We start from the raw sequence: 12323 nt of genomic DNA on the forward strand, positions 1-12323 counted from the left end.
ATAGATAGATAGATAGATAGATAGATAGATAGATAGATAGATAGATAGATAGAGGGCGCAGGGTGAGGTGAAGGTGAACGGGTGATATCTGGAGAATAAAACTAAGGGTAAGAGAGGATTATACTGGGAGAAGGAGAAAGGGAGAAGTAGAATGGGGTAAATTATGTCACATAAAACAGACAAGAAAAGGATTTGACAGTGGAGGGTTAGCAGGGGAAGGTGAGAGAGAATGAGTGAATCTTATTCTCATCATATTTGGCTTAAGGAGGGAATAACATACACACTCAACTGGGTATGGAAATCTATTTTACCCTACAGGAAAATAGGGAGGAAGGGGATAAGACAGCAGGGGAATGATATAGGGGAGGGCAAATTGGGGGAGGGGATAATCAGAAGCAAACACTTCTGAGAAGGGACAGGGTCAAAAGAGAGAAAAGAATAAATGGGGAGCAGCATAGGATGAAGGGAAATATACTCAGTTTTTCACAACATGACTACTGTGGAAGTGTTTTGCATGACTACACATGTATAACCTGTATTGAGTTGCTTGACTTCTCAATGAGGTTGGGTGGGGAGGGAGGAAGGAGGAAAATTTGGAACCCAAAGTTTTAAAAATAAATGTTAAAAATTGTTTTCACATGCAACTGGGAAATAAGATATACAGGCAATGGGGTATAGAAATCTATCCTGCCCTACAGGAAAATAAAAGAGGAAGGGGATGGGGGGGTTGAGGAGATAGAAGGAAAGGCAGATTAGGGGAAGGGGTATTCAGAACACAAGCCATCTTGGGTTGGGGGGAGGGATGAGTTGGGGAGAAAATTTGGAACTCAAAATCTTGTGAAAGTGAATGCTGAAAACTAAAAATAAATAAATTAAGAAGAGAAGTGATTTGTCAACACGATGTAGTGGGAAAAAAATCCTGGATTTGGACACAGAAGATTTGGGTTAGAATCACAGCTCTGCTATTCACTAATTGTGAGATCTTGGACAAGTCACTGCCCTTTTCTAGATCTCAGTTTGCTGAAATATATAATGGGGAAGGTGAAAGGAAAAAGACTAGATAATCTCCAATGTCTCTTCCATCTCTGAAATTCCATAATCTTTATAAGTGAAAAAGCTGACATTTAAACCTCTGATTCTGTAGCTGAAGTGCTTTCAGAATTCAAGGAGAGGTCATTTTTTCCACTGCTAAAAAATACATGGAAAAATGTTCAACCAACAATAAAAGAGGGACAAATTAAAATATCTTTTCATTATCACCTCAGGCCTATCAGGACAAGAAATAATTTAGAGTAATGAAATTCAGTGCCAGTGTGAGGTTGTGGAGAAACAGGTACACAATTAATTGCTTGTGGAATCAAAAACTTAAAGAATTATTTTTAAGAATAATCTGGGGGGCTGGAGCCAAGATGGCAGAGTAAAGGCAGGGACTTGCCTGAGCTCTTCCCCAAACCCCTCCAAATACCTTTTTAAAATAACTCTAAATAAATTCTAGAGCATCAGAACCCACAAAAAGACAAAGTGAAACAAATTTCCAGCCCAAGACGACCTGGAGGGTAATCAGGGAAGGTCTGTTGTGACAGGCTCAGAAAGGAGTGCAGTCCAGCACAGGCCAGGCCCCAGCAAACCCAGAGCAGACCTCAGGGGACAGAATCACTGGCAGTAGCTGCAGTTTCCAGACTTCTCAGCCCACAGACACCAAAGACAACTTAGAAGATCAGCAGGAAATGTCTGTCAGACCTGGATGAAAAAGGAATGCCGTCCAGCACAGGTTATGCCAGCACAGCCCCAGTCCCAAGAGTAGGCCTTGGGAGTGACTGAGTCTGCAGTGGCAGCTGCAGCGACTGCTTCTGGAGCTCTCAACCCACAGATGGAAAGGGGATCGAACAACTGGTCAGAAGGAGATTATGGGAGTCTCTTTGCTAGCACTGAGGTAGGACTCTGTTGTTTTGCCCATACTTGGATCTGGGTCAAGTCCTAGGGCAAGGAGGAGCTCTAGCATAGCAAAGCTTGTGGCAGCAGTGGAGAGGGAATCCTCCTCACAGTTCCAGGATAGAAAAGAGTGTGTGTGGTGGCTCACAGACCAGAGCGTAGTCAAGGAGAGTAGTAAACACCCCTCTTTACATCATACCACCTTGGAAGAACTGAAAACCTACAGGTCACTAGAAGTATCTCTGAAAACAGCTACACAAAACCCCCAAAGCTTGGGACAGTACATTCTCCATACTGGAAGCAGACCCCTACCTTAACAAAGAGTTTAAAAGTTAAGTAATTGACTGATAACATAAGCAAACAATGGAAAAAAAAAACTCTGACTATAGAAACTTACTTTGGTGACAAGGAAGATCAAAACATACCCTCAGAAGAAGACAAAAAAGTCAAAGCTCCTACATCCAAAGCCTCCAAGAAAAATATGAATTGGTCCCAAGCCATGGAAGAGCTCAAAAAGGATTTTGAGAAGCAAGTAAGACAAGTAGAGGAAAAAATGGGAAGAAAAATGAGAGTGATGCAAGAAAATCATGAAAAACAAATCAAATACTGAAGAAGATAGGAGATACTGAAAATACTGGAGAAAATAACACCTTAAAAAATACCTAACCCAAATGGCAAAAGAGGTCCAAAAAGCCAATGAGGAGAAGAATGCCTTAAAAAGCAGAATTGGCCAAATGGAAAAGGAAGTCCAAAAGCTCACTGAAGAAAATACTTCCTCAAAAATTAGAATGGAGCAAATGGAAGCTAGTGACTTTAGGAGAAATCAATACTTTGTAAAACAAAACCAAAAGAATGAAAAAAATAGAAGACAGTGTGAAATATCTCATTGGAAAAACAACTGACCTGGAAAATAGATCCAGGAGAGAGAATTTAAAAATTATTGGACTATCTGAAAGCCATGACCAAAAAAAAGACCCTACACATCATCTTTCAAGAAATTATCAAGGAAAATTGCCCTGATATTCTAGAACCAGAGGGTAAAATAGAAATTGAAAGAATCCATTGATCAGCTCCTAAAAGAGATCCCAAAATGAAAACTGCCAGGAATATTATAGCCAAATTCCAGAGCTCCCAGGTCAAGGAGAAAATATTGCAAGCAGCCAGAAAGAAACAATTCAAATATTATGTAGCCACAATCAGGATAACACAAGATTTAGCAGCTTCTTTATGAAAGAATCAGAGAGCTTGGAACATGATATTCTGGAGAACAAAGGGGCTAGGATTATAACCAAGAATCACCTACCCAGCAAAACTGAATATAATCTATGAGGGGGCAAAATAGACATTCAATGAAATAAAGGAATTTCATGCATTCTTGAGAAAAGACCAGAGCTGAATAGAAAATTCAACTTTGAAATACAAGACTCAAGAGAAGCATAGAGAGGTAAACAGGAAAGAGAAATCATAAGGGTTTTATTAAAGTTAAACCATTTACATGCCTACATGAAAAGATGATATTTCTAACTCATAAAACCTTTCTCATTATTAGGGTAGTTAGAAGGAGTATATATAGACAGAGGGCACAGGTATGAGTTGAATATAGAGATATGACATCTAAAAAATAAAACTAAAGGGTGAAAGAGGAATGCACTGAGAAAGAAAAGGGAGAGGTAGAATGGGGTAAATTATCTCCCATAAAAGAGGCAAGAAAAAGCTTTTACAGTGTAGGGGAAGAGGTGGAAGGTGAAGAGGGAGTGAGTGAATCTTACTCTCACCAGAATTGGCTCAAAGAGGGAATAACATATACCTTCAATTGGGTAGGAAATCTATCTTACCCTACAGGAAAGTAGGTGGGAAGGGGATAATAAAAGGGGGTTGATAGAAGGGAGGACAGATTAGGGGAGGGGATAGTTGAAACACTTTTGAGAAGGAACAGGGTGAAAGAAGAAAGAGCATAGAATAAACAGAGGGACAGAATAGGGATAGAGGGAAATACAGTTAGTCTTTCACAACATGACTATTAATGAAAGTGTTTTGCATGACTACACATGTATAACCTATATCAAATTGCTTGCCTTCTCAGTGGGGGTAAGGGAGAGAATTTCAAACTCAAAGTTTTAAAAATGAATGTTAAAATTGTTTTTGCATGTAGCAGGGGAAAAATAAAATACTAAATAAAATTTTAAAAAAGAATAATCTGGAAGTACTCTGAAAAATGAATAGAAATCCTAAAACCCTTAACTTGGCAATTCCATTATTGGCAATATACCTTGCTAGATAGATGAATAGATAGACAATAGATAAATATATAGGTGATGGTTACAAGATAGATAGATGATCTACTTATCTATGGATTTGTTATTATTGTTGTTCAATTGTGTCTGACTATTCATGATCCCATTTGTTATTTTCTTGGCAAAGATACTAGAGTGGTTTGCCATTTACTTCTCTAGCTCATTTTACAGATGAAGAAACTGAGGCAAACAGGGTTAAGTAACTTGCCCAGGGTCAAATAGCTAGTAAGTATCTGAGGCTGGATTTGAACTCAGGTTTTTCTGACTCCAGGGCCAGCACTCTATCCATTATGCCACCTAGCTGTCCTTATCTATGGATACTGCTATAATATAGATGTGCTGCCATGAAAATCTTTGAACAGATGGCACTGTATATATCTGTAAAGATATGTAATATATATGGATATATATCTGTAAATATGGAGCTATGCTAAAATATATAAATATGCATATTTGTATAGAGAGAGATAAAGATAGAGACCTATAAATGTATATGTTTTATACATATAGTGCTATGAATTCAAAATTTTTCAGAGTAGAAACATATGTAATAAAAAAATTGGGAGGAACCTAAAAAACTAAAAATAGGAAAATGTTTAAATAAATGACAATATTTTAATGAAAAGTAATAGAATAATTCAACTAAACATGAATGAGTATGAGAAATACAAAGAAATCTGGAAAGACCTTTATGAAATAATAGAAAATTTTTAAAAAGCAGAGCCAGAAGAATGGAGTTCAGCCTAATTATGATCTTATGAGGAAAAGTGAATGAGAATGCACAAAGAATCCTGATAGGGATTTAGAAGAAGGGCCTATAAAAGTGTCATGATGCTTTATGAGTTGAAATTAAGTTAAATGTAAATAATTACTATGCAAATTTAGTTATCTGTATTGATGCTTAATGTTGTTTCTAATAAAACATGTACTTGCTTCAGAAAATAAATCATTTAGCTATTCTCAGGAATACAATGATCCAAGACAATTCTGAAAGATTGATGATGAAAAATACTATCTGCTTCCAGAGAAAGAACTAATGAAGTCTGAATGCAGATCAAAGCATACTTTTTTTTTACTTTATTTTTCTTGGGGGTTTTTTGGTCTATGTTTTCTTTCACAACATGACTAATATGGAAATGTTTTGTATGACTATACAGATATAATCTATATAAAAAAATAAAATAAGTCATTTAGGGTTAAGAGAAGAGAGAAGGGTATGACATGGTGAGGAGGGTGGGCTAAGAGGACCTTCCACTTCAGCCCCATAATGCAAAATAGAGCTTGGAGGTTATAATGGTGGAGGCAGGGGAGTCTAGAGACAAGGAAGTCAATGGACTTCAGTGGGGGGATGACAGAGGTATGCATTAGGGCTTGGCTGTCAGGACAGAGATAAAGGAATGAATGACCTGATGTGACATTTGGGTCCCCAGGAGGATCTAATATCCTACTGGGAGTAATAGGAGTCCCTGCTAGTGGGAATGATAAGAGCCCAAGGCAGCCAGCACCACATACAGAAAAGGTTTGAAAGACAGGGCTAGCTAAAGGATATCCTTTTTGGTATAAAGGCTTTATTTTGAGGAGTGTTTATATCATCTTCACTGGAAAGTTTGGTTTTCTGGGAGTACATTATTTTCTAAAAATCCTTTTCTCCTTCAGCAGTGAACCTTGATTAGCCTACCTAATTTGTGATTTCCATCTGAAAATATCTAAAAATGGGGGGCAGCTAGGTGGTGCAGTAGATAGAGAACCGGCCCTGAAGTCAGGAGGACCTGAGTTCAAATCCGGCCTCAGACCAAATGCTTGACACTTACTAGCTGTGTGACCCTGGGCAAGTCACTTAACCCCAATTGCCTTACCAAAAAAAATCTAAAAAAAGATGACTCTCTGTTTGGGGGAGGAAAGGGATACATTGGGGGGAAAAAGATATCAACACAAATTTTTAAAATAAAATTTAACTGAATGTGACAGCATTCACTTATCACTCACAGGATTATAGGATTTCTATCTGGAAAGGACCTTTGGATTCACCTAGTACAACATCCTCATTTTATAGATGAAACTTACTGACATGTATACGGTCACATATGAAGTATCACAGGCAGGATTAACATCCAGGTCCACTGACTTCAAATACAACATTCTTTCCAAAACCAAGACGCCTGAATGAATTCAAGTCTTCCTATGGAAAAAGAAGCCTCAAATGTATATGGCACCGAAGGTTTGCAAAACACTTTATATATGTTAACTTATTTGATCCTCACAAAAACCCAGGGAGGTAGGTGCTATTATTATCCTCATTTTACAGATGAAGAAACTGAGGGGGAAGGTGGTTAAATGATTTGTCTAGGTTCACACAGTGTATGAGGCAAGATTTGAAGTCAGATCTTTCAGACTCCAAGTCTAGCATGTTATCCACTATGCCACCCCCCTATGTTATTTCAAAGTACTTTATTTAAAAGTATTTTCTTCACAAGAATCATATGAAGTGGGTAATGCAAGTATTATCCTTTCTATTTTACAGATGTGGAAACAAACTTAGAAGCGTTAATTGGCTTACATAGTCTCATATACTAGAAGATATCAGGGTGGGGATTTGAAACCAAATGTTTTAACTCCCAATCTAGCCCACTTGCCATCATGCCATAATATCTTGTCAAAATATGGACCACTGTTCTCCCAGAACACTAAACCTCCAACCGTGTGTTCTTCCAAAGGGATAAAATTTAACGAGGAAACTAGTGTTCAATAAATCCAAAAATGTAAACTAGTTGGGGAGGAACTCCCTATTTGACAAGAAGTGCTGGGGGAGAAAGTATAAAGCAATTTGGAAGAAATCAGGTTTAGAATAACATCTTACTCTATATATCATAAAAAGCTCCAAACGGAAGTGACCTGGATATCAAAAGTAATACAATTTTTAAAAATTAAAAAAGAATGAGGTCCTTTCACAACTGTGGGGATTGATCCTCCAGGGGACCTGAATATCACAGTATATACTACATTCCTTTCTCCCTATTCTGACAGCTAAGCCCTGAATACATATCTCTGTCACCCCCAGACTGAAGAGTCCATTAGCTTCTCTGCCTCTAGACTTTTCACAACTCTGATGAAGGGGAGAATTCTTAAGCAAATAAGGGATAAAAGAAATCACAAAGGAGAATATAAAACATTTTGATTAGCTAAACTTGAAACACTTTTACACAGCTGGGATGAAAAAGAAAATTGTCAACTGGGAAAAGAATCTTCAGGTCAAATATGTCTGATGAGGTCTGAGAGCTAAGGTATATAAATAATTAACATAAACATATGAAACCAAGAACCATTCCCCAATGAATACATAGTCAAAGGATGGGAACAAATAATTCTCAAAAAAAAATTGCAAACTATTAACAACCATATGGAATGTTGCTCTAAATCACTAATGATAAGAGAAATACAAATCAAAATGGCTATGAGGTCATTGGAGGGGCTATGCACACTAATACGTTGCTGGTAGAGCTGTGAACTGGTACAACCATTCTGGAAAGTAATTTGGAATTATGCTAAGAAAGTGACTCCAATGTCTATCTCCTTTGACCCAAAGTTCTCTTCTATAGGTATATACCTCCATGGAAAACAAAGACAGGAAGGAATATCTCCTATATACCAAAATATTCATAGCAGCACCATTTGCAGCATCAAGAAACTAGAAATAAGGCAAATGCTCATTAATTATGGAGTGACAAAAATGTAGCACATAAATGTAATGGAAAATTACTATGTTATAATAAGTGACAAATATGAAGAATTCAGGAGATTTGGGAAAGATTGAAATGAATTGATGCAGAATGAATTTAGCAGAACCATGAAAACAATATGCATGAAAGAACACTAAAATAAAACTGAACATTATAAAATTATAAAGCTGGATCCTAAAGAAAAGTTGAGAAAATTTCCTCCTTTCATTAAAAAAAATAGAGGACTATGGGCAGAGAATGTAGTTGTAGTAGTAGTAGTAGCAGCAGCAGCAGCAGCAGCAGCAGTAGCAGGAGCAACAATTAACATTTATATAGTGCCTACTATGTGCTAGGCACTGTGCTAAGTGCTTTACAATTATTATCTCATTTGATCGTCACAACCCTAGGAGGTAGGTGCTATTATTATCCCCATTTTATAGATGAGGAAACTGAGGCAAACAGAGGTTCAGTGACTTGCCCAGGGTCACACAGCTAGTAATTGTCTGAGGCCAAATTTGAACTCAGAATGTTGCATGTATTGTCAGAAATTGCTCTGATGTTAGTTTTGATTAACTGACTTTTAAAAATTTTATTTTGAATTTTTTTTCCATTTATAGGGATGACTCTGTAGGTAGCAGAGGGAGTAAGGATAAATTTGGAAATGAATGCGATGTAAAAACAAAAAGCATCAATAAAAGTAAGATAAAAATTTTTTTTGAAACTTCAGTAGGGTTGAACCAGCCAGAAGAATGCAGTGATCCAAAACATCTGCCTTCCATTCACCCCGGTCCCCTGACCACACTGCTGGAAGCTTGGCTGTCCTTGTTCCCAGCAAGCATTGAACCTGAGGAGAAGCCACAAAACCCACTCGTCCCACAGGGATACGAGAAAGGAAGCTAAAGAAGCTTCATTTCCAGCCTCCAAAGAGGCCAGAGCCCTGGAACCTGGGGCATGTGGGGAAGCCACAGGTAAGAAGGGAAGGTGATTTCAAAGTAAACATTTCCCGCCTGCTCTTTTTGAAAATATCCCTGACTCTACCTTCTGACCCTGACATTCAAGGCTCTAGTTCTGAGCTACCTGACCAGATTTCTCACACTACTTCCCTTCACGTACTCTTCATTCCAGAAAATTCAGGCTACCCCCCATACTCTGGGGTCTCACCCATTCAGGCTACCCCCCCCCATACTCTGGTCTCACCTTGACCTCCCCTATCATAGGGTTTTTACTCCAGCTTTCCTCTAGTTTTGGAAAAATTTTCCTCCTGTCCCATCCTTCAAAAGACATGTTAAACCGAACTCATCTGTTGAAGTCCTTTTCTTCCTTCAAGGCCCAACTCAGATGACACCTGTTCCATAAAGCCTTCCCTGAGCTCCCTACTCCTCTCCAGCTAAAAATAATATCTTGCTCCTCAAATTTCTCCTAGCATTTTGCCTAGACCTCTCCCCTTTGTCATTATTCTCCCTTGTGCCACAATTCATTTCTATGCTTGTCTTCCCACTCATCAGACTGTAAATTCCTCCAAAGCAGGGCCTGAATTCTAGCTAGGGATGCAGCTCCAGCCCCAAGGACAGAACCTTTCACATGGCAGGGCCTAAAAACATATTTGCTGAATTGAGTTATTGAAGTGAAAGCATCTCTAATGCAGTTTACATAAATCAAGAAGCATAAAACTCCAATGAAAAACATTCAGGAAAGAGATCCTGTTGAGGACAAATCAAGCCTTTCAATGGATGCTCTTGGTAAGAAAGCAAAGACTACAATTAAGGCATGTTATTGCATTTCTAAAGGTACCCAAGAGTATCCCAGAATCCCAGAGTGGAAAGGGACTTCAGAGGTCATCTAGTCCAGCCAGAGGTCATTGAGTCCTAACTGGGAAGGAATCCCCCCTACAAATAACAAGGAAACCAAAGCTGAAATGAGCAATATTTTCACCTGAGGCCAATGGCAGGAAGCATGTGTGTATTGGAGGGGAGGGGCAGGAGGAGCCAGTTCTTCTGGAATGTATCTTGGAAGGTAGGAAGCAAGTCCCAGGGAAGGAGGAGCTGAGCGTATAAGCCACTGGGAGAGGGAGTGCACCCCAGAACACCCCAAGGCTTTTATGCTGCTAAAAATGGGGTCATTGGAGAAAAAGAAAAATGCCACCACAGCAGAAAGCAGAGCTGGGCAGGGAAGAAAGGGCCTTGCAGACAAGGCCCGATGTGGTCCCTAATGCCATGTGGGGTAGATAGGCAAGGGAGGGATGTCCTTAGGAAGGTGCTGTCAACACCCTCCACATTCCATTCCCTCAGAAAAAGCCCAGTTGTGGCTTTGAAAGAAATTTTCACATGACGCTCTTTCTTCACTGGCTAAATCTTCCTCTATAACATGAAGGAGAGCGTGAAGGCTAGCTAAATAATCCAGTTCAAAACACATTTTTGTCCAGTTCAAAACACATTTATATGGAGATACTGTAAGCTGTTTTTCTCTTTTTTCATTTGGATTATTGTCTCAATTTTCCACTTCACTTTGCCTAGAGATAGCTGGGGTATATTGAAAAAAAGCACCAGATCCAAAGTCAGAGGGCCCAGATTAGAGTCCTAGGAACATAGAACACAGAACGCCAGAGCTGGGAGGTACCTTAGAACATAGAACATCAGAGCTGCGAGGGGCATTAGAACACAGAATGGCTGGGAGGGATCTCAGAAAGCACTAGTCCAACCTCTGTCTTCAAATTAGAAAATCCACACACATACAACATCCCAAGCAAATGGACATTCAGCCTCTATGTGAAGATCTCCAGGGGTGGCAAACTCAACTACCTTTCAAAGTACCTTTGGATACTATGCAAGGCTTTCTCAGAATTCTTGCCCTTCTTTGAGTCAGATACTGCTATTGCTAAGATGCATATATGCCTGGGATGGGCTTTTACGTTGCTGAAAGGCTTATCATAAAATTTATATAGCTGAAGAAGCCCAATGAGGAATCAAAGAAGTGTCATCTTGCAGGGAAGAAGAAAAGAATCGTAGATGCTTCTTAGGGAAGAATGTGTACAGATGGCCTTCTAACAGGTAGCGTGTAGTGGCAAAGAGCTCTAAACTCAGCGTAAGGAAATTGTTTTCTATTTATCTTACATATATCTCATACATACACAGTCATTTTCATATTGTTACTTCCATTAGAATGTGAGATTTTTGAGAGCAGGGAGGTGTTTTTGCCTTTCAATCAATCAACAAATCAATTAACATTTATTAAGTACCTACTACTGGCAAGCACTGTGCTAATGTGCTGGGAGGCAATGTACAAATGTACATTGTAATGTGTACATTTTTTTGTGTAATGTGTACATAATTTGTACAAATGTAATGTACAAAAAGAGACAAAAAGAGACAAAAGACATTCCCTGTCCTCAAGGAGCTTACAATCTGATGGTTTTTTTGCATTCCCACTGCTTAGCACAGTGTTTTCCATATAGTAAGTGGTTCATAAACACTTTTTTTTATCATTTCTGTTTATTACCAACCAAAGGAAGCAGGAAGCCCAAGAAAGAGAAATTCTTTGTAGTGGGACTACAGACAATAGAAAACATTTGAGAGTCTGTCTGACAAGATCCAGGAACTATATGGACATTATTAGAAAGCCCTTCACACAAATACAGAGAGATCTAAATAATTAGATAAATAATAATTACTTATGTTTAGGCCAATCCAATATAATCAAATGAAAATTAATTTTACTTACATTATGAGAATCTATAAAGTAACTCTTTGGTAGTTTGATTGGTATGAGAGTAAATGAGTAAATGCCAAAACTATGAAAGTCAGTTTACAGATTTGATGCTTTACCAAATATTTATTTTTTCTATTTTTTATTAATTTATCTATTTTTAGTTTTCAACATTCACTTCCACAAGATTCTGAGTTCCAAATTTTCTCCCCATCTCACCCCTTCCCCACCCCAAGACAGCATACATTCTGAATATGCCTTCCCCTAATCTGTCCTCCCTTCTATCACCCCCTCCCTTCTCTTATCCCCTTCCCCTTCTATTATCCTATAGGGCAGGATAGATTTCTGTACCCCATTGCCTGTATATCTTATTTCCCAGTTGCATGTGAAAACAATTTTTAACATTTGTTTTTAAAACTTTGGGTTCCAAATTTTCCCCCTTCCTCCCTCCCCACCCACCCCCACTGAGAAGGCAAGCAACTCAATACAGGTTATACATGTGTAGTCATGCAAAACACTTCCATAGTGGTCATGTTGTGAAAAACTAACTATATTCCCCTTCATCCTATCCCCCCCATTTATTCTATTCTCTCCTTTGACCCCATTCCTACTCAGAGGTGTTTGCTTCTGATTACCCCCTCCCCCAATCTGCCCTCCCTTCTATCATCCTCCCCTCTCT

Source organism: Vombatus ursinus, unplaced genomic scaffold, assembly GCF_900497805.2.
Source record: "Vombatus ursinus unplaced genomic scaffold, bare-nosed wombat genome assembly UNPS02014863.1, whole genome shotgun sequence".
Classification (NCBI taxonomy): domain Eukaryota; kingdom Metazoa; phylum Chordata; class Mammalia; order Diprotodontia; family Vombatidae; genus Vombatus; species Vombatus ursinus.